The sequence below is a fragment of the Acinonyx jubatus genome, chromosome E4, assembly GCF_027475565.1.
Source record: "Acinonyx jubatus isolate Ajub_Pintada_27869175 chromosome E4, VMU_Ajub_asm_v1.0, whole genome shotgun sequence".
Lineage (NCBI taxonomy): Eukaryota > Metazoa > Chordata > Mammalia > Carnivora > Felidae > Acinonyx > Acinonyx jubatus.
In genome coordinates this window covers 14,676,912-14,700,414 of record NC_069395.1, presented here as the reverse complement: position 1 = coordinate 14,700,414, position 23,503 = coordinate 14,676,912, and the positions used below count along the sequence as shown (strand labels likewise).

General features: G+C 42.2%; 1 protein-coding gene across 9 annotated transcripts in view; it reads right to left on the bottom strand.

Moving 5' to 3' along the window:
- The window catches only part of ESRRG (estrogen related receptor gamma), a 624,471-nt gene that overhangs the window by 420,411 nt on the left and 180,557 nt on the right, over positions 1-23,503 (bottom strand). For 8 of the 9 annotated variants that reach the window (XM_053208859.1, XM_027074972.2, XM_027074974.2 and 5 more), the window contains one exon: positions 16,969-17,060. The exons of the other annotated variant lie outside the window; for it this stretch is intronic. The gene's annotated coding sequence lies outside the window, so the exon portion shown is untranslated. The remainder of the gene's footprint in view (positions 1-16,968; positions 17,061-23,503) is intronic. 9 annotated transcript variants of the gene reach the window in all.

The window sequence follows — 23,503 nt, the reverse complement described above, 5'->3', positions numbered from 1 at the left end:
ACAGGCATCTGTTCTGTGCACGCAGAGAACACCTCATTCCCTGTATATGTTGAACGCATCTTAGTGCCTATAGGTATACACCTGCAGTAGAGATAGCATGTCGCCCTAAGCAGGCCATGAGATTCAGAGTCAGGCAGCAGAACCAGATTCAAGTCACAGATTTGACACTTCCTGTTTATGTGACAGCAGTTTTACTCAATTTATAGATTTTATTATATTTTGCTGTCTTGTTAGGGAAATGAGCTTTTTTTAAAAAAAACTTTTTTAATGTTTATTTTTGAGAGAGAGGGAGCAAGCAGGGGAGGGGCAGAGAGAGAGGGGGAGACACAGAATCTGAAACAGGCTCCAGGCTCCAAGCTGTCAGCACAGAGCCCGACAAGGGGCTTGAACTCTCGTGACCTGAGCCCAAGTCGGGTGCTCAACCGACTGAGCCACCCAGGCATCCCAGGAAAATGAGCTTAATGAGGCTCATGTTATCCTGAATGGTCCAGTTACACACAACTTTGAATCCAGATGTTCAAAAGAGATCATCTAAAAATAACATTTACAAGATCTCTCCCATTTGATGGAAAGAAAAGCATCACGTCGACAGCAGACCAGTGTTTCAGCAGGAGGCAGGGTGCAGTCTTAGTGCTGGGGAGTAAGGCACGCTCTCTGCGTCTTAGTGACATTGTGACTGCTTGCAAGTCCTCCGCTGAACTTACTCTGCACTCTGCGCATTCCATCAGTGAAACAGGAAATGCAGCCTGCCTCTTAGGGTCTGAAAATGTAAGACAGGTCATGCCACTCCCTTGCCCAAAACTCCCCGGGGCTTTCCGTCTTCCCTGGGGTAAGAGGCAAAGTCCTTACACGGGGCTGCAAATGCCTCCAGACCGGACCCCACTCTGACCTCCCCCATTCTTCCCCTTCCTTCCCTAGAACACTCCAGGCTGGCCTCTCTCTCAGGGTCGGTCCACTTCCCTTTGCACCCACCCCCGCAGGTATCCACGTGGCTGCTACCTCACCTCCTTCGTCTTCACTCAAATGCCACCTGCTCTCCTTTTCTACTCACCTAGGACCCCAGCACCTCTCTACTCCTGCGCTCCCTCCATAGCACTCACCACCTGCAAATATTTCAAAATGTATTGTGTTGTCTTAACTCCTTACACTGGAAGGAAACCTTCAAGAGGGCAGGAGTTTGTATCAATTTTATCTCCTGCTGTATCTCTGCAGCAAAGCCCGGTACTAGAGATGGCTCAATAAATATTTACAGGATGAATAGATTTGTTGTGACGTATCAGACAGCATGCTGTCTGTAAAGCACATAGCACGGTGCCTGGCACATGGTAAGAACTTAATAAATGATACTATTCATTCTTGAGAGCGTGTAACTAAGGGTAAGATTGTAATCTCTGGAACCCTGAGTGGGTGCCCATTGCTTTTGGCCATCAATGGTGCAATTAACACCTAGGTTTCCCCAAGGTACTAGAAGGCCACTGTTCTATTGTTGGGCCTTGCCATGACTCATCTGCAGGTCTTGGGCATGAAAGTCTCTGCATCTGTAAACAAAATACAGTAATATCTCCCCTCCAGGGGAGAAAGAAGCTAAGGAAAGTTCCAACCATCACTTGCTTTGCCATCTAAAGTGAAAGGATCCACAGCATGATTTAAAACATTTGATGTAGGATTAAAAATGGGGGAAAAATACTATGATGTTTCTGCCCACTAAAGGCATTGTTCAGCTGGTACTCACACGCTCCACCTAAGACGGTTTCAGCCACAGCCTCTCTTCTTTGGGTTAAGGGAAAACACAGTCAGACTTTCCTGGGGAAATCTGAGGATCACGTTTGCCAACTGGGGCAAGTCATTCTTTTCAACACGGTAGGAAAAATGCAGGGAACAAGAGTTTGAGTCTCCTGTTCACCAACGGGGGAGCACTCCGGCAGCAAGGAGGTTAATACTTACACAGGTAATTAACATGTCCTGGATTTTCATATTCTAATCCTACAGTTGCACAGTTGCCACTTCGGTCCCAGAGTCCACGGGAAGAAGAGAATGGAGAGAGACAATGACTGGGATTGGTTTTGGGGAGGGGCAGGGAAACCAGGTGATGGCTCTGGGTCTCTAACCACTTCCTCATGAGGGACAAGTGCAACAGAGGAACGTTACCAGGGAGCACTCTCCACGTTTTATAGGATGGGGTGCCTTGCAGGTATTTGACACCCCGATCTTCCCCAAATCCCCACTCCCACCCCTTCACGCCTGCACGCGGTATATCTGGTGTCACTGTTTATTAAAGATAACTAATGCCCTAAGTCTTTATTTACTTCTGTTTATTGCTATTTTAGCAGGAGTCACTGGAGAGCTGCTATGTTTCTGGTCCACTCGGGTTCCTTAATCACTGTTAGTAGGTAAAATCATCTGTGACAACTAATCCAAAAAGCAGATTATATTTATTTTGGCTACAGTGGCTTGCAATTCGTTAAAATCAACAAAGCCTTTTCATTAGCCCCCTGCTGATGTCCTAAAAACAGACATTTCAAGAGTCTCAAAGCACTGAGATACGCATATGCAGCCAAGCTAATTCTGACAGATTCTCAGTGCCATTCTTAACACAAAATCTTATTAAACTAACAAACAAGAAACAGAACCCCTCTGCTTTCAAACAAAGGCTTAATTAACATGCCTAAACTCCAAAATCAAAATCATAGCCGCAAAGCTTCCCCAAATGTGGAGGCAAAACACACACAGAGACTGTGTCATTAGTTAAGCAAGATTTACCAAAAATCGGGACTTTTTTTTTTTTTTTTTAATCATGTGGGAAAGGATTAGAAAGCAGAACCAGGGTGCCTATTTCTAAACAGTTCTGCATGGGCATTCTGGCCTTCCAAAGCTGGGATTGTGACGAACTGGCCTGCTGACAGAGGCCACAAATCTACTGAGCAAAGGATCAAGGTCTTCTTCCAGGGGTTGCCAGAGACGGAACAGCTGCAGCACGCATTTAAGGACAACAGCGGTCCGTCAACGCCCCCCATGTCCTCCCTCACCTCTCTCACCCCTGAGACCTCACGGCTGCCTTCTGCAGGCTACGTCTCTTTCACGCACTACCACCCAGCTGTCCACTGCCAAGGAGGGCCTCTTCAACACCGAATTGGATCGTAGGGCTCAGTGTCGGAAACGGGGGCGTTCCAGAAACGATGCTCACAGCAGTGACTCAGCCACTACTGTGCCACCAGGCAGTGGCCATAATTAATGAATGTAGCAAAAGGTCTACTCAAGGAGCAAAGAAGGTAGACAATGATTTATGTTTACCTAAGGGGAAGATGATTTAGCTTCGCAAGAGCTTTCAGAATGAGGAAGCCCGGAAATATTTCGCTATGGGGTGGCACCTCTCCAGGCCTGAAGAGAAATTCAAAGAATGGGCAAGCAGATCCCGAAACAAAGGGTGGGGGGCATCTGCATCAGAAGATGTGCTCCCTCCTGCCTTTTTCCCTCCACGGCTCTGATTGGAGAGTTGCTGTGATTTCCATATTTCCGTGACCGCTGCCACGATGGAATCACTTGTCAGCACCCCCGGCATAATCCTGAACGTTGTCAAGGATGATTACCAGAGGAGCTTCACGCAAGTCTCTGTCCTAACATGTGGACTTCCACTGGTCAACAGGGGAAGCCAAAAGCAGCCCTTGAGAGCAACGGCTTGCTTGCTTCTCAAATTCACGAGGGATGAGGGCATCGGGCTGCCTCTGAGACACAAGGGTCCCGTTCATCTCCACGGAGGGCCCATGTCCAGCAGGCCCCTCAAGGCAGTACTTTCGTTCCCTCTGGTTCACTCCAGGAGCACAAGAGCTGTCTGTTAAAGCAGATAATAAAATCCAGCCTAGAAGGAAAATCTACATACAAAGCTGCTCTCGAATCCGAGTTTTGTCCACGGGGGAAAGTGAGCCACATCTGATATACAAGTTATCATTTGGGCTCTCCGTAATTAAGACCATTGTTGCCATGGCGATCCAGAGTGCCGCAAATAGGCGAAAGGCTACCGTCGTGGCTTTCTTGTTGTTGATATAGTTTGTGGCCCCAGCTTGGGGTTATTTATGGCAGGGCAAAAATGAGACTCGGGCAAACAGGAGAGCAGCACCGGGCAAGGTGAGGACATCTGAAACTCTATTACGTACCCAAGACACTGTTTTCAATCGCTCCTCAGTCCCCAGCCTGCCTTATTCAATAGATAATAAAAGTGTGCTGTCTTCCTTATGTATATTTACATCCAGCAGCTCTTCCCCGGCACATGTCAAAGCTTCCTGATTTTCTTCTCTATCATCTACCACTATCTGGAGGATTATACTCGAGAAGATTTCCAGGTCATCGCAACAGGTCATTTTTCTGAGCCACCTTATCAGGGAATAGGAACCACATGCAGTTCTCATGCAGGGAAACAAAGAATCCACTTGGTTTTGTGATTTAAACAGGATGGAGACACAGCCTTTATTATTGTTGTCATAGAAAACATGTTGAGACCAGCAAGGCAGCAGCCCTAGCCCTGAGGACTATTTCAACTTGATACCTCCTAAGGTTATTCTCAAATAAATGAGAACACACCCCTCAGTTTTTGTTTGCTTTTTTTTTTTTTTTTAACAGTCTCCCTCTTTTCCTGGTTTGTTCAAAATGGGCCTGCTGTTCTATCTTCGGGATCTCCTTGGGACAAAAGATCCTGAGCCAAGCGAGAGAAAAAGGCCACGCAAACAGCTCCGCACCTTCTCACGCAACCCCGAGACCCCGTGTGCATCTCTGCTAGCAAAAATCGGGGACGAATGGAACAGTGTCTCCCAGCCTTGTCAGACCCAAAGGGGGAGTTCAGGCACTTGTTAAAATACAGAGTGCCAGGCTTCTGCCCGGGAGCAGCTTCAGCAGGTCGGGGCACATTTGGGGAACAGCGAAACAGATGAAATTGGCCAGGTGCTCTGAAGGACGAACTGCCCCTTCATAAATGAGTAAAGAATTAAATCCAGAGTCAAAGAATGTTAGGAATTGTTTTCTGACCCGTTCTGCTACACAAACAGCTACTTTGACACAAGCAGCTTCCCACCCAGGAAAACTGAGAGCACCCGTGGAAAATGAGAAGTCCATGCAGGTTCATGTGGTTCCTGCACACCTCGAATCCAAATACCAAGTCGTTTGGTAATGTGTATTCGGCACGGGAGGCAGGGAGAGAAAGTTCTGATGGGCTTTCAATTTTATTTTTCAACTAAAAATATTAGGAGAGAAACTAGCAGTTTAAAACTCAGGTAGGGGCGCCTGGGTGGCTCAGTCTGTTAAGCCTTTGACTCTTGCTTTTGGCTCAAGTCATGATCCCATGGTTGTAGGATCGAGCCCCGCGTCAGTCTCTGCGCTGAGCATGGAGTCTGCTTAAGATTCTCTCTCCCTCTCCCTCTGCCCCTCCCCTACTCAGGCTCTCTCTCTCTTTCTCAAAAAAAAAATAAAAATAAAAAATAATAAAACTCAGGTAAATGAACTAGCCCCTTTTTGGGGGGCAGGGGAGTTGAGCAGACACTACACTTCGTTCAGAGATACAAAAAAACAAAAAGGATAATGTTTCAGTTAATGCCAGGGACAGTAGCTCAAGATGTTGAAAGAAGCATATAATATTTCCCCTGGGGAACCTGAAGGTAGCAGCGTAGGTGACAAAAAAGCCTGGAAGACGGAGGTAGAGAAGGGAGCTTTCATCTGGTCAAATGAGTCGCCAGTGCGCAGGCGGAATGCTGAATGCAGCATGCTGTCATGCAGCCGGCTCCCCCTTGCAAGAAGAATGGCTCAACACGGCCCCAATTACTATATTTCATGGACACTCTGTCTCACTGGAATACAACTTGTTGGGGGATTAGTGTCTAGAGAGAAATTCTCAAATAAGCTTTTACTAAAAGACCAGGCACCTAGCTGTGGCAACTGCTTCTTTTTAATTCCGAAAGCAATCCAAACCATCACCCAATAGTTCTGCCCTCTGATAACTGAGTAAAATCTAATACTGTTCCTGAAATTTTATAGACATTCCTCTCTTTCTAAGGACATGAATAGTATATATACACTGTTCAAAGGCTCGATTTTTCTCTTTTGTAGCAAAATGGCAAGAGCCTATGGGAGAGCGGAGCCTGGGGCAATGTTCCTTTTTGCTTAGAAGCCACCTGCTAATCACCTGCAAATAATAACAGACTACAAGGGAGGTGGCCCAGAGATGGCCCCTCAGCACCGTGAAGGGCAGGGGTTAAGTAGAAACAAAGAGAGGGAGGCTTTCTTGGCCTGAGGGGACTCTGCAAAGTGACCAGTGAGAGCCTCCCCCAGGATGGATTCAAGGGGCAGAGGAGCAGCAGTTAAAGATCAGAGGCAACTTGAAATGGGCCAACGAGCTAGACTTCTGAAGTAGAAAGAAAAAAATAACACCTCCAAAAAGGTAACACAATCTCAGGGCCAGCAGTATCTTGGAAAGTAACTTGCTTTGCCTCTACACTGAGAGGTTGAGCCAGACGGATATGGCACGTAATGAGCCCCTCTCATCAAGCTGCTTTCAGAAATAAATGGCGCCCTTTCTGTCCACTGCAAAATGGCGCCCTTTCAGTGCCACACCAGACAATGGCACAAGGAAATGGAATTACCAGGTAATTAAGGAGAACACTAGCTTCAAACAGGACACGGCAAAATCTGACTATTCTTTAACCCAAGCGAACCTAACACAGACAATTCAAAGGGCATGAAAGGCTTAGAAAAACTGTAACTGAGAAGTCGTTAAGGGAAAAGAGTTTAATCCAGTTCCAATCTTTAACTGAGAAAGAATTCAGGCATGTAAGGGATTTTGATGGAATAAGTATGAATAATTATTTTCCAACTACTGAAAAGTCAAGGAGACAAAAAAGGGCCCAAACTAGTCTAGCTGAAAAAAAAAAAAAAAAGACAGTCTTGAACATGAGGGATGGGTGCCTAATGGTAGCTGTGGAATCCCTTTCTTTGGATTGTAATGAACTATAGAATAGATATCCATTGATCTCATAGCATTGAGGGCTCTCCCTGCATGAAAATTGTAGAACGGCTTTGAATTAAGACTTCACTGGCTCTTCCTTCATCATTACATCATCCCCAGTGCCCCATGGAGCCAAACTCCCCTTCGTTTCCCATCCAGCTCTTGTTTCTTTCACCCAGACGATGTCTCATTTTGTTCCGCTCCCTCTCATTCATCCCTCTCCTCCAATTGACAGCACGGGAAGGGGGAAAATGGGCATTTCTCCAAACTACTTCTCAATATTTACTATCATGTTTAATTCATGGCACCCATCTTCATTACCCTCTTCATGTCAAGGCTGCCAAGGCCCAGTTGAAGCATTCCCTCTCCCCCCTGTCTTGTCTCCATGCTCTTGGACATTGTTGTTGACTTTGTCATACAAATGGATGACTCTTCCATCTACCCTTCCCTTTGCTGCTTGACTCTACCAGCCTTGACACCACTGCTCAGCCCCCATTTTTACCTACAACTTAAAATACTGATCTCCTATGAAAACAACCCCCAGATACCCATCAGTTAATGAATGGAAAAACAACAGTGATGTAGGCATACAATTGAATGTTATTCAGCCTTACAAAGGGGTATGATTCTGACATGGGCTATGACATGGACTTTGAACACATTATGCTGAATGAGTAAAACAGAGTCAAAAGGACAAATATGTATGACTCTACTTATGGGGTCACCTTGAGTAATCAAATTCACAGAGTCAGAAATTAGCATGGTGGATGCTAGAGGCTGGAAGGAGCAGGGAATGAGGAATCACTGTTTCTGTTTGAGAGGATGAAAATTTTCTAGAAATGGGTCATGGTGAGGATGGATGCCTTCAAAACAGTATGTCTGCTGTATTCAATGCCACTGAGATGCACATTCAGTGATGGTTAAACTATTAGGAGAAACCCAACCACTGGTCTCCCCAATCTGTTTAGGACTGTTCAAGTCACACTTAGATCAAGCCTCACTGTACTTAGTTTCAGAAAAAGTATGGCAGGCTTTGTCAACAACTGGCGGTGAAATTTAAAAATTTATCTCCCTTCCTCCCGTCCCTCTTTCCTCCCTTCCTTCACTCAAGAGATATTTACCTGGCAGCTACTCTGTAACCAGTAAAGTACTAGAAGATGGGACGGAATAGACTTTCTAATCTAGAAAAGCAACAGTCAAGAAGCAACTATATGTCCCATGTAAGTTAAGAAATAGGAGACAAATGCTTGGGAACATGCGATGCTTCCCAAGGTGGGCTGGGGGTGGCGGGACGGGGGGGGTGGGGGTGGGGGTGGGGGAGGGGCTTTAAATAGATGTCTTCAGGCAGAGCCCTGGAATTTGAATAGAAGTTAGATGAATAACAAAAAGTGTACAGAAGAACATTCCAGACAGAGAACTGCAGGTATGAATGAGAAAGAAAGAACATAACAGTGTAGGGGATGTAAAGCTGTTTGGCTTGGCCGGGGTGGAGACAAAGGAGAGAGACAAGCCATGAGGCCTGCCCAGAGATGACATTAAGCACCTCAGACATTGAACCAGACCTCCCTAGTCCCTTCCTGGTGTAAGATGCTATCCAACTGTTAAAGATGCTAAGTGTGATCCCTTTCCAAGCATAACCGTCTTGCCTGTCAGGCCATCATCCTCCCTGGGTCCTCACAGAAACTGTGCCTGATTTTCCCCACCCCAGAACACCTCTCACCCCTGACCATACCATGTCACTCTTACCTCACCCCAATTATTAGGCCCCTCATGGCTTCATTGGATCTCTCTCCTGTCTAGGTCCGTCACTGTCCTCACTTCACAGACATTCAGCCAAGTTTATTATGTAATCTTCCTCTGACTCACATCCCCTCTGAAGAACCTTTCTCTGACTCACTTCTCCCTCTTCACAAATACCCTTCTTCTTCTCCTGCTGCTTTAATCTCTCTTCTTACACTTTCTTTCTGATTCAGATATACTCAGGTCTCTTTTGCATCGTATTGCTCTTTGGCCACCCAATGCTAGGGAACGTGTGAATGTGGTTCATTTCCAATTTTCTGTCTAACTTCCTCTGGGCCCTCCACCATGAGTACAAGGTAGTCCATTTATTCATGCCCTGTGCTTTCCTAGGTTCACTTCCTTCTGAGGTTTATTCAGAATTATGCTCTCCTCAAGCTCCTATCCCATTATGTTAAGGAAATGGCTTTATATTCTGATGATCCTGTGAGTACCTTCATCCCTCACCTTCTCTTGCCTCTGCTGTCCATGGATTTGTTTCTACAAATGGACTTGGTCTACTAGCCTTTTTTCCTGGAAGATGAGACTTCTCTGCATTAAAGGAGAACATGGCCAAGAAGTAGAACATGGTTTTTTCCCTTCTAGAAATTTCAACCTAGCTAGGAACATGATCATTATATTCTTTGGTGTTTTAGGATGAATACATAACTAGAATATATGTTATATGTCACTAGATATAACATCAGAATATGTATCATTGTATATCACTATAAAATATCACTGTTACACTTTGTTGCCTTAGGATAAGACTTAAATGGTACCAGGGCACATTTCAACATCTAGGTTTCTTCTAGCTGATGAATTCAAGGAAGGCTGCAGCAAAGAGATGATGTATAAGCTGGACTTGAAGGATGAAGGACTCCAGTAGGCCTGACAAAGATTTGTGAGGGGTCCCAGACAGAAGGCAGTGCAAGTCTGAAGCATGCCAGTTTGAACACATGAGGTCCCATAGTGGTTACACATTTTAAAGTGAAGAGTAGAGAAACACAACGGTATGTGAAAACTAGAAGTACATGATGAGATAACGCCATGGAGATTTCACTGCCAAGTTAGTCAGAAAGGACCTCATTGTAGATAATGGGATATTATCCCAGAGTGGCCCACAGTGAGACTTGAAAGTTGAAAGGCTGAAGGTCAAGTTCAGTTAGCAGGCACCTGTCATCACCTGGCCCCCAAGTAACTGGAGAAAGGCACACAGATATTAAAGATGATGTGCAAATTCCTTCTAATCCTCAAACACAGATCCCTGTCCCTCTTTGTCCCATCCTAACCTTGTAGGTGGAGGTGTTTCTTACCTTTCCTGACTTATGATTTAGTTTCTTCAATCCTACATTCAGAGGTTTCATTTTCTTCAACTTAAAATTACTTTTTCTGACCATAAAAATAATACCGACTCTTTGTGGAGATTTTGAAAATTTCAGAAAAATAGCTTTCCCCAATATTAAAAATGCTTTCCCTTGTCCCATCGCACAAAAGCACATGGCCCTTCTTTCCTTGTCCTGTAAAACATCCTGACATCCTAAAAGTTTCCAAGTCTCCTTAACTTGCCATTTCCCTCAGCTCGAAACCCCACCTACAGGAAGCCCAGCTGCACCCCCTCTCTCCCCTGCACCCAACTGACCCAAGTACCCTCCTTGGGGTTCTCATAGCTCTGGGACTCCCCCTTAGTTAGAGCTCTGATCAAATGCAATCAAAATACCCACACTTGCAGCCATGTTCCCTAATAGTCTATGAGTTATGAGGATCAAGAATTATGTTGAAAAAATAGATAAAAGATTTAGAATAAAATTAATATTGTTTTTCTTTCTTTTGAGGGGGAATGATCAATCTAAGGAAGACAGAAAATGAAGCCACAAAAAAAAAAATTAAAAAAAAAACATATTCAAGCATTTCTCCTTAATGACAATCAAAAGCAAAATGAAAAGGTAAAAATAAAATGGGAAAGATTTTCATAACACATTGAAGAGAAAAGGGGTTAATATTCTTGGTGTGGAAGAAATTTCAACAAATAAGGGCAATGATGACTATTTCAACAGAAAAAATTAGCAAGAGATTATGAAGATGTAAATTCACTAAAAAAGATACAAATGACCAATAAAATTAAGATGCTCAGCTCCATTAATAATTTTTAAAATGCTAATTGAAATAGTTATAAGATACCAATTCCCAACAATAAATGGGCAAAAAATTTGAGTCTGACATAACCATGGCTAACTAGGAAGTGGGTGTTCATACAAGGTTGGTACGAGAGTTATTTTATATAGTTTTTAAGCTATCAACTGACAGTTTAATGTAAAATTGAAAATGGAGATCCACTCTGGCTCAGCAATCCTACTCTATATATCTCTCCTATGGAAATAGGACCACAGAAAAAAAAGTAGATACCATCACGGAAATAGCACCAAAAAAAGGGCTGTCTATCAATAAGGGAATAGACAAATATTATGATATGGCCATTTAAGAGGATACTAAATATTCACTCATCTGAAAAGATGTATATATGCTCAGTAAGTAAATTGCAGGCTGATGGTATGTGGGAAGTTGCATTTTTTTTTAGCTGGAAACAAGACTAGTTAGATAGATATCTCTATAACCATTGGAATATGTAGAAAAAGCTATTAATAAACTGTGAATAGTGACTGCTTCTGGGTGTGAGTGGCAAAGGAAGATTATGCTTCGAACACCAAATTTCTCGGTTTTCCCCCAACAAAATGTTTTTTTTAACTTTGCCATATGTATCTTTATCTTCAGCACTTAGCATTCCTCAAGGTAGATGCTCAGTAAATGTTGGTCAAAAAGAAATCCTTTCCAGACCATCATGAATTCTTAGAAATCTACCACTTTCAACCATTTGCAAACCTAGTGTGATCATACTTCACTGTTCCCTTGTTATTTTGCTTTCCTGGCCTAATTATTAATAGCACCCCCTTCATACTCAAAGTGACTCAGTTGGGATGAGAAATTATATGGTTACCATTACGAAACTGCACAGAAGCCCTCGTTGTTCATTAGCAACTCCTTCCCCAAACTCTTCCCTCCGTATCTTCAGGACACTGTGCTTGATGCTCCCCTGTATTTCTCTTCCCTTTCCAACGGCTCATTCTCTCATCCATGATTCCTTTCTTCCGTTTCTTCCTAAAGCTTACCTTTCCCCAAAGCTCTTCTTTCTATGCTCCATCCCTGTGATGATGAATATTCTCTCACATCCACGTGCAGGGGTTTTCTCGAGTTTGGGCTTGTGCTCCCCTCAAAGCTGATTTGCTAGGGGATCCTCCCCACTTAGATTCCTCACACCCCAAATCTTAATTGTCTACAACTGAAGGAGTGCCTCTCCCCCTCCTAAATGTTGCTACTATGAGGCCAGGTGGGGGATCATCGTGGGTTGCCATTTCTGCACGGAACAGCAGCAGAGCAGAGTGAACTTCTCGGTGGAACTAATTCCCTGCATTCAAATCATACTCCTTTACTTGGCCAGACTTCTGAACTTTTCTGCACTCACCTTCCCCATTTTAACATGGGAGAATAGCAACTACTCGATGGGGCTACTTTCAGGATTAAATGATGTATTATATTTAAAGCACTTAAAAAGTATGGGGCACATACCAATAATTATAGAATTATAAGCTATTATTCTATTTTCAAATTTTCTATAGAGAACATGGATTACAATAATAATAAAATGTACTAAAAATGGTCAATGGCTCCCAATGATTTCTAAAAGACTGTGAACTGTTTGCCTAACATAATGTTCTGCTCTTCAATAATAAAAGGAAACCATTCTCTTCCTGTAACCCTGCTCTCTGGCATTTTTCCTCTCACACCTCCCAGCTTTTTAGCCCTGCTCCCACCCTCCACTCTCCATGTTGTCTGTTTTGTCTTTAATAATTGGCTCTCAAATGAAAAAAAAAGCCCCAATTTTTAGCATTCGCCAATTTCTGTGGAATAAATACTCTTCCCATGGCTGATGTCAAGGTACCAACATAGCATCATGGAACCTGCTGCTCGGAAGAGATGTGCAGCACATCACAGACGGTATTTCCACCTCCCAATATGATGGACACATCTCAAGAGCACAGATAATTGCAATGCATGGGGAGGGATATAATTAGGAAGTGATAGGTTTTCAACATTCATTACTTTTGTTTTTAATATAAGTGATTTGTTGTAAGTTCACATAATTTAATTTTTAATGATATATTGTAAAAGCTGGCTCATGAAATTTCTAGAAATTTAACTACTGGCCCTCTGGGTATGAGCAAGCTCCCACACAGCGTACCAAGCCCCTGCCTCAAACATTCTCCCTTCCACTCCAGCTTTTCCTCCCTCCTGAATTGGCTTCCTTGCTCTCCTCTGCTCACCCCTGGCCTACCCACTTTACAATGCAGGATTACAGCACCCCACTTGTCCATCCTGACTTACCCAGCGCTGTAAGCAGTTGTTGAAGAATAGGATACATTTAGCATTTACGTATATATATTTCTTATCCTTTACACTGATTATTTTGTGTCTCACCTTTTCTACTACCTCCAAGTTAGATCATTTTTGTTTCATACCAACGGTTACCGACTGAGGAAAACAAGAGGGACTGCATATTTGAGAATCATCTGAGAACCTGAAGACTTCTCAAGCTTCACCGTTTCCTGCCTAATTGATGCTGATATTTCATTTCCAATATCTACCTCACTTGGGTTTAGAAAACTACTATTTTGCATGTTATAAATCTCAGCATAATGGAGGTCTAGCACATAGTAAGCATTCAGTAGTTACCTGCATATTGAAGAGATCTGATATTTCAGCAGAAAAGTTAAAATTCTAATAACTTCGTAATTAGCTAAAAATGTGGATTGGATTCCTCGTTAAGGTAGTTTGGCTTCTTACAGTGAAGTCAAAGAAACAACAATATAGTCTTGGTAGTTGTATTAAGGCATCGTAGTGAGAAACAGGTTAACAAGTGAGGGTATTCTTTTTATAAAAGCAACGAAATAAATGTCTTCCACCAGGGGCAGAAGGCACAAGCACATTACCACTTAGAGGATAAAGTCATTGACGCCTTTATTAATGTGAAAATGACTTGTTTAGAAATTCCTGCTGTCACATTCCTGGACACCTTGAAGACATGTAGAGACACACACACACACACACACACACACACACACACACACTCACATATAAATATATATGGCTTGATCATACACTCACTGTGAAACATTTTTAAACCCCACATGTGATGGGTATGAGCTAATTTCATGAGAGATAATATTTAGGGAGCAAATTGTTTTTCTCCTACCTACTTTGAAATAATATCATAATTGTCTCTCACAGACATACCTCAACAAAAAGAGAGAGCGAGAGCAAGAGAGAGAGAGAGAGAGACAGAGAGAAGGTTAATGGACTTCATGTTCCCATGGAAATTCTGGATTACATTAGAATAGTCAAAGATAAGCACCAGTGGTAAGGCATGAAACCTAGATTTCAGAATCAGAATTGCCACATCACATCCTTGCCGAAATTAGAGCAGGGATTTCAGATTATCATTCGTTCACGTCATTTGCATTCCCTGGGCACATATCCAGTAGCAGAAGTTTCCCGAGACGCATTCTCAAGCCACACTAGAGCAGCCACCCTGAAGATAAGGCACACTAGCAAACCCAGGGACTGTATGAGTGCGTCTTCCTCTTTTAATTGGTATTTATATCTGCCCCAAGAAACAAGACTATTTTTCAGGCAGTCTGTTCAGTGAAGAAAAAACTCAAAATTTTGGCCTCACTTAGCCAGCAGTAAGCTTTCTGCTAATCCTCGGTCATAAATACATAGCATTGACAAAGACATTAAAGATGGAAACAATAAAAATAGTCAGGAAGGGCAGGGAAAAGATTGCCAGGATATTCTGTCTCAGTTTGCAAAAAAGGTATTAAAATCCCAACAACACAAAAATAGCCTTGAACAATGACTTTTTTTTTTTAAGGGAGGGGGAAATTGCTCCCGACTTCCTAAGATGAGTGTCTTAAAGGTTTCATTGATTAGTTGATAAGTTCGCTGGTGAATGATTAGTCGATGAGGCAGAAAGGTTTGAATTAGTTACTAGAGCTCTGCCTCCCGTGAATAAAATAGGGGGAGTGTTCTCTCTCCCACCCTCTGTGACAGATGATATCTGTTTTCTCCTGTGAGTTTGAATTTAAGAGCCACTGAAGCTCAGCAACAGTATATTCTGGCTCAAATGAGCTGAAAATTGCATTCAATTTGAATTTCAAAAATGGAGGGGAAGAAGGGGGGAAAAAACCCTAACACTCACCAAGTCTCCACACTTTTCAACTACTTCCTGCTGCTTAGCTACATTCAGCCAGGCTGAGGACCTGAAACCAGGATGCACGCAGGGAAAGAGCATCGCTGGATTCCTGCCCAGTCTGAGTTTAAAAATAAACTTTTAATAGTCAGGATCAAAGCAAACCTCACTTTTACGCACATGCATAATGCAGAATGCGACCCACCGAAGAAATAGATTTATCTTCTCCAAACTAAAAATTGGCCTGCTCTTTTTTTTTTTCTTATGTACTTTGGAGGTGATAAAGGTGAAGGTGTTTTCCCTGGGAAACTCTAGAAAAGCAAATTTTTTTCTAAATTAAAATTAATTCCTATTCAGCTCACTAAGACCCTCATTCCTTGTTGCTTGATTTCTCTCCCGTCACCTGCCTCACATGACAAAGCAGATGTGTTCTTGAAAAGTTGGGTGAGTGGACATTGATTTTGTTCAAATCAAATCATATTTCAAATGCTCTAAGAGAGGTGGTTATTTAAAGGAATCTTGTGATAAATTATTTTATAAAGCCAAGTTATTTATAGAGTGCAAATAAGTGTCCCTTCATGCAAAGGCATAGGAAGCATGAAATTTGCAGCACATTCTGGTTTCTTAAGGTAGGGCATACCTTCAGTTTACAAGAAGCACAGATTTAAGTATCACCAATAATTAAAACTAAACTGATGTTACACAAAACACAGATGATATCCCAGAATCATATAACTGAATGATTTTTGGCCAGAACTCCATTTTACGATAGTTTGAGCTAAAGGAGCAGACAGAACACCAAACTCATTTCAATCTACTCACACATGGAAACATATTCTCCCATTGCCTAAATTATTCTCATTTTGCAAATTAAGCAACTTGGGTGCCATGAAAAAGGTAATTCGACTTCTAAAGTGCCATTTTCCACATTGAAGCAGAAATCTGCTGAATGCTGTTCAGAAAATCTGACTCGCTGCAGAGGGGTCAGCACCGAGCAGGACAGAGAGGCATCATCGTCAGCTAGTGTGCACGAATTTCTTGCACACCCACTCTGCACCAGACCCTGCAGCAGGTACTGGGGGTGACAAATAAATTACTGATACTGCCTCGGAAGAGCTAACTGCTTAGGGCAGTGGTTTGTCACCTTTCCTGAGTTGTAAGCCCATTTGAGGGTCAGAGGGAAGCAGGAACTATTTCCACAAAAAGGACCTCTCCACATTCGGATCCTGTCAGGCAGTCATTACAACGGGGCTCTAAACTCAAGAGACGAGCCTGGGTCCATGACCAACTGAGTAACGATGGTGGCCAAGAACAGCAGGATGATTTTCTTTCAAAAGTGAAGTAAAGACTTAATATCTAGGTATACTTGGGAAGAACTAGGTATTTGATTGGTAAGAGACGGGATACCAAGTCCTTTTAATAAGTTCACAGAAGATAGGATTAGGAAGAGGCTTCCAACCTTAAGCAAGGGACAAGACAGCAAGAAAAATAATACTTTGTTTCTTCTGCATCCCCGAAAGACAAGAATTAAGAAACAGTCTGGCTCTGACAGCTATGTTTCATGGTCAGTATGGTGAACCAATAAAAACAAGGGCAAAACCTCTGAAAAGGAACCCCACGATCACTGTAACACACATTCAGTAGAGCCCAACTTGTCAGAATATCCCATAAAATAAAACACTCTAAAAGCGTGAGCAATGGCGTTTTTGCGTTTGAAAAGACAGAACAAGAAAAAACATGGGAGCCTCTTCATGTACGTTGCTAATGAGATACATGCCAGAACAGCAGTGAATCAAAGGTATCAAGAGGCCACTTAACCCTATAATGTGTATCACCTGGCATTATGTTATATAGGTTTTTAAATGAACATTAATATCTCCTACTCTTGTAGGGGACAGCTTACCTTTCAAACTGCAACAATGTTAGCGTAGGATTTTTTCCTTACATCTTCATAATTTAATATTGTTTCATTGATGAGCCAGTAAATTGTCAGCTCTATTCATTTACGTGACGTGAGCAAGGATCCAACCCAAAAAAGGAAAAAAAAAAAAGTGAGGTCAATTTCCTTGGCCGCTGCATTTAATAAAATCTCCCAGGCAATAGAGTTAAGCACACATTAATAGCTATGGCTTCGCATGCTCTGCCTTGAGCAAGTCTTTGATTTTCCTATATATGTACTCAGGGCCATATTAATGCTCAAACGAGGTACAGTCCTCATTTCTTATTTCAAGTTTTCTTCTTTCTCAGCTTTATCAGATTTATTAATCTTCTGCTCCTCTCTTATTTATAGTGAATGCTCTAGTTAAGGTTTCAAAGCAGTTTCCATGATAACTCCCATTTATAACTTTCAGAAAAAAATTCTATCACAGGGACCAAAGGATTTCCTACTTATTTCACATCCAGCTCAAAATATGTGACTTTCTCCAAATATGAGGGTTTTGTCTCTTATTTCTCTGATCCTCAGCAAAGAGAAAAGGGAGCAGGTTAGAGAAACACAAGTTTCCTCATTGGAAAGATACTTCAAGTTTCTCTTTTAAGAAACTGCACAGTGGGTTTTAGCTAGACATGCACTTCAAAATGCTGTTTTAGGTAGAATGTTTATCAGGAGAAGTTGTTAGGTGGAACCGTATGAAACTATCAATATCCTACCAATCTTGATGTACAGACATGGCAATTCCATGTGACCTGACTGAACCCCTCTCCCATCTAGAAAAAAAAAACACCCTTTCATCTAGAAGAAAACTCTCCAGAGCAAAAGGTGACCCCTTGGAAACCCAGGGGAATTCTTCTGTGGACTTGCAACCCAGGGAAAGGAGAAGCAGAAGAGAAGGGTGTGACCAATGGACAACTGAAAGGCCTCTAACAATTTGTTGGATACAGGATCCAGTGCAGTTCATTAAGGAAAAGATGTGGAAAACTCATTAATCAGGTGGTACCAGGCCATCTTCTGTTATACCCCTTGAGGCACGAATGCGGTAACTGTAGACTTTGGGGAGTGAACGCTTCAAAGAGATGCCTGTATTTTGATTAGAAGATTCTCAGAGGAGCTCTAAATCACATTCACTTAAGACACCGCCACACCCACAGCTTTTGCCCTTTTCTTTACAGAATGAGGTTAAAAATAAAATGCTCGAGAATGAAGCAAGTTGAAGTTTCAATTCCAGCTTCACCTCAATTCCCTGGACTACAAAAAGCAACCGGAATCAAACTTGGATCATTGGCTTTAATGCTGAAGAGGACAACTTGACTACTGGAAGACAAAGGGGGTAGTTTGTAAATAAAGTCTTGCAGACAATGAGAGCTGAAGATCTGCGAAGCCCAGACACCGAGGAGGTTTCCTGCGTGCACTGGAATTTGACAGGGTCCAGAATCGGGAAGGAAAGGTGCTTTGCAAATAAAAACAGAAGATGTTTCCAGTATACTCAATGAATGAGAAAGAAGCAAGATGACTCCGATGTGAGAATTCAACCTTATTTATTTCCTGGGACTGCGAACACAGAAGTCCTGTTAAAATTTGTTTAAGTCTAAGGAAAAATGAGGCGAGAACCCATCCAACTAACACTACAAGGTAAGAAGCCTGAGGGGAACCAACGTAGGTTGTTAGTTTTTTGTTATTGTTTTGTTTTGTTTTGTTTTCTTTTTAAAGCTTACAATTCAAGAAGTGCGGGCAAACCTTGGAGACACTGCAGGTGGGTTCCAAACTGTGAAAATAAAGCAAGACTTGAAATGGAGCAAGTCAAATGAATTTTTTCGTTTCCCAGTGCATATAAAAGTTATGTTTACACTATATGCAGTCTACTAAGGGCACAATAGCATTATGTCTCAAAAACGATGTCCATACCCTATTTTAAAAATACTTCATTGCTAAAAATGCTAACCATCATCTCAGCTTTTAGTGACACGTAATTTCTTTGTGGTAGAAGGTCTTGCCTCAATGTTGATGGCTGCTGATTGATCAGGGTGGTGGTTGCTGAAGGCTTGGGTGGCTCTGACAATTGCTTAAACTAAGACCATGAAGTCTGACTCATCAAGTGACTCTTGCTTCGCAAACGATTTCGCTGTAGCACCTGACGCTGTTCGGTAGCATTTTACCCATAGTAGAACTTCTTTCAAAATAGGAGTCAAACCTCCCAAACCCTGCCACGCTTTATTTACCAACTAAGCTTATGTAATTTTTTAAGTCCTTTGCTGTCATTTCAACAATCTTAATAGCATCTACAGCATCTTCACCAGGAGTAGGTTCCATCTCAAGAAACCACCTTCTTTGCTCAGACACTCATCATCCATTAACGTTTTATCATGAGATTGCACAATTCAGTTATATCTACAGGCTCCACTTCTAATTCCCTTGCTATTTCTACCACATCTGCGTTTACTTCCTCCCCTGAAGTCTTGAACTCCTCAAAGTCATCCATGAAGGCTGGAATCACCTTCTTCCAAATATGTGTTAATGTTGATGTTTTGACCTTTTCCCATGAATCACACATGTTCTTAATGGCATCTAGAATGGTGAATCTGTTCCAGAAGGTTTCAATTTATTTTGCCAGGTCAATCAGAGGAATCATTATCTATGGCAGCTATAGCCTTAGCAAATGTATTTCTTAAATGATAACAATTGAAAGTCAAAATTACTCCCTTGATCTATAGGCTGCAGACTGGATGTTGTGATAGCCGGCATGAAAACAACATTGGTCTTGTACATCTCCATCAGAGCTCTTGGGTGACCAGGTGCATTGTCAATAAGCAGTCATATTTTGAAGTGAATCTTCTTTTCTGAGCAGGTCACAACAGTGGGCTTAAAATATTCAGTAAACCAGGCTGCAAAAAGATAGGCTGTCATCCAGGCTTTACAATTCCATGTATAGAGCAGAGGCAAACTAGACTAACATAATTTTTTTTAATTACATTATCCCTAGTGTTTTTTTTGATATATGGAATTTATTGTCAAATTGGTTTCCATACAACACCCAGTGCTCATCCCAAAAGATAGACTAACATAATTCTTAAGGGCCCTAGAATGTTCTGAGTGTGACATAGGGACATTAAATGAGTAAACACTTTGGGAAAATAAATGCCATTAGTAGACTTGCTTGATGCAGGGTTGCCACAAACCTTCAATCCGTAAAGAAACACAGTATCTGCAAGTGTGATAAAGCAAAGCGCAATAAAATATGGTACGTCTTACAAAAGGAGGATTTGAAGAGTCAAAAGTCCTTCAGGTGCTGATTTCATCAGGTAAGAAGTTGCTGTCTGTGTGATGTTGCCAATGGTCATGACCAACATGGCTGTGATTTCAAGTTAACATTAGAATCTACACCTTGCCAAAGCCCATCGCTGAAATTAATGAAAATTCAAAATAATGTGCACGTTATGATAACAGTTTTTGGAATGAGCTGTCCTTTTGATCCCACGCATAGAGCTTTATCTCTGATCAGAGGCATTCAAGTCAGGATCATGTTATTTGGGATCTCCCATACACACAGGAGGCAGCCCACATCAGGGGGGCAGTGGGATCTTGCTCTCAGAGTCTTGGGGAGGAAGAATTACTACCTTAGTTACTAAACTCCCTTTCAGTTATGCACAGGACACTTAGAAGTTCCTGCAAGGAGAGAAAAGATGGATGGATGCATCGTGCTTCGATAATCCCTAAAGAATCTGGAGTCTTCTGGGACCAAAGGTACATGAACCAGTTGTCCTACAGGCCACTGGGATCTTGTTATTTTGGAATACTCAGAAGGTGGGGGGAAGGATGAATTAGAATCTAGATCTTTGACCACTCTCCCCCAATTTCACCATCTGCATATTTTTGCTAGAAGACATCTCAGGCTCCACTTTGTATTCTGTGCCATTCAGGGATCCTGAGTGAGGGAAGACAGATGGGCACTGGAAGGGTATGGGAATTTGTTACCATTACCTCAATGATCTCTTCTTACTACAAAATGCAATATAAATTTCCCCAGATTACTTCTGTTTTAAATGGTGACAACCAATCCAGGTGGAAGATTTCTTATTCAATACAGTAGATGATTTACTGAAGAACAGAAAACAAAACTGCTGTAAACCTTTAGAAGTTCAGTTATAGTATGATTGAGAAATTTTTTTTGTGGTTAATCTAGAAACTCATCACTAGCTACGTAAATTTTCCTATTTGGGAAATATTCTGAAGTATAAACAACCAGTTTTAAATTTTTTTTAATGTTTATTTATTTTTGAGACAGACAGAGCCAGAGCATGAACGGGGGAGGGTCAGAGAGAGAGGGAGACACAGAATCTGAAACAGGCTCCAGGCTCTGAGCGGTCAGCACAGAGCCTGACGCGGGGCTCGAACTCACGGACCGTGAGATCATGACCGGAGCCGAAGTCGGACGCTCAACCGACTGAGCCACCCAGGCGCCCCTAAACAACCAGTTTTAAAATGTACACAGGGACAGTATTATTGTGTAGACTAGGAACTGCCTCTACCCAATTAAGTATTGAGATTGAACAACTTGAACTGACAAAAAAAATAATTCTAGTGTTAAAAACTACCAGATACACTCAAGTGGCTTTTGCATCTTATGAACCTTCTGGGGGCATTGTTGCACATAGATTACAGTGTGAACAGTGCTATCCCACCATGGTTGCACAGCACGGGGCTAGGGGCGGAAGCATCTGGATTCCCTTACCTATCCCAGAAGATATTTTTTAGAGCAAATCCAGAGAACTGAATTACCAGTATCCCTTCACTCAAAGTCAAAGTCACTGACCCCCAAGGCAATAGGATTTGCACCCCCCCCCCCATCCTCAGCATCAGCAGCCTCCAGGGTGTTACAATCAGCTCCCTAAAGATGGGGAAAAACCTCTCTACCTTCAGAGTGAGAAAGATCTATTCTTTGGGTCCCCACATGGCACTAAGAATGCACATTCCAATAAAAAGAGAAGCCATTTAGCACATAATGCTCCTGAAAGTGATAGCACTATCGTAGAACCCAACTATTAACAGCACAGGTATCCTTGGAGAAAAGCACATTTTGAATTCCAAAACCTTAGGAGTACATCTTACCGCTAGGAGTTACCTGTAATCTATTTACATGCAGATACAAAAGCCTATGTATGCATCATATATTCTCAAAAAGGATGGATAGCATTGGTTTTTAAGAGGGAGAACACAAATAGTTCCTTTAATCCTTCTGAATATAACTTTAGAAGACAGTCAGAGAGAAGATGAACAGAAGAAATTCCTCAACTTTCTATATTCCCTGCCATATGTTGTTTGTGTGGTTCTAAATAGGTTTGATTATTTGAAGCTTTTTTCCAAGATTTCAATAAAGGCAATCAGAAGAGATCTTCCTAGGCAGGCACAGGATATTCAAACGAGCTATTCATTAGTGGGAAGATTTGGAGCAAAGATGGCTTCAGCTCCCCATCCTGACCAAGCTTGCTATAATAAGAGAAAAATGGAAAAATGTAAGCAATGTGATATTTTAAAATGTCCCCTGGAAACGAGAGTAGGTCAGACACTGATACCACTTTAAGAGTAGACGATAATCCATCAATTTAGATACAGCTGTTTCAGTGATGGATACGATGGAAAGCTTTCCCCCAGTTAAACTGAGCTCCAACTTAGAATTCTAGATTTAGATATCCCAGTAGTTTCCACTTTATAGCTAGTCTTCCCAAATTCAATAATATTGGATACCTTAGGATGCAATTTCTGGAGGTGAAAGTTTCTGTAAGTGATGGCAAGATTGAAAGAAAATAAGTGGCCAGGATCCTCCACTTTAACACCTTGCCAACCATTTTCCTTCCACTCTGAAAACAGAAATGTGGAAAGTCTGGAAGGGAAAGGAAAGGGGATAAGCAGCAGAAGAGAAGAAGTGATAGACTAAAAGAAAAGAAAAACAATGTGAAGAAAGATGAAGGTTAACTGTGAGCGAGCACATAGTCCATTCACTCAAACCCGGAATGCATTAATGAAATCGACTTCCTCTCTGGAAGACACAAGAACATCATTGCTGGCTAGATGTTGGAGATAAGCCATTCCAAAGCCTGCATTTCATCAGTAAGGAAAGGAAAGAGAGGCTCTGGAACTCAAAGTGACTTACAAAGTCATGACCAGAAGCCAGGTTCATGGTGGACCAGCCCAAGTTCCTACTGACTACCCCTGCCTTAAAGCAGGGATGGTTTTTCCAAGTTGTAGACAACCGCTAATGACTCAACAGTGAAATAAGATGGAAATCTCTTTCTCTTTCTTGGCGGGGAAACACAGGTCAGCTCACAGTATTTGAACTTGCAGGAACAGCTGGAGTTGGCAAGGCCACAGTCCAGCCGACCCGGCTTCCAGGGTAACTTGACCCTTGGAGACAGCATCCTTTGAATTTAAAAGAACAAGCTCTAAGTGTAACTGTCTGTAGTCCCAACAAACCATCTCTGGTGGGGATTATGACATAACGTTGCTA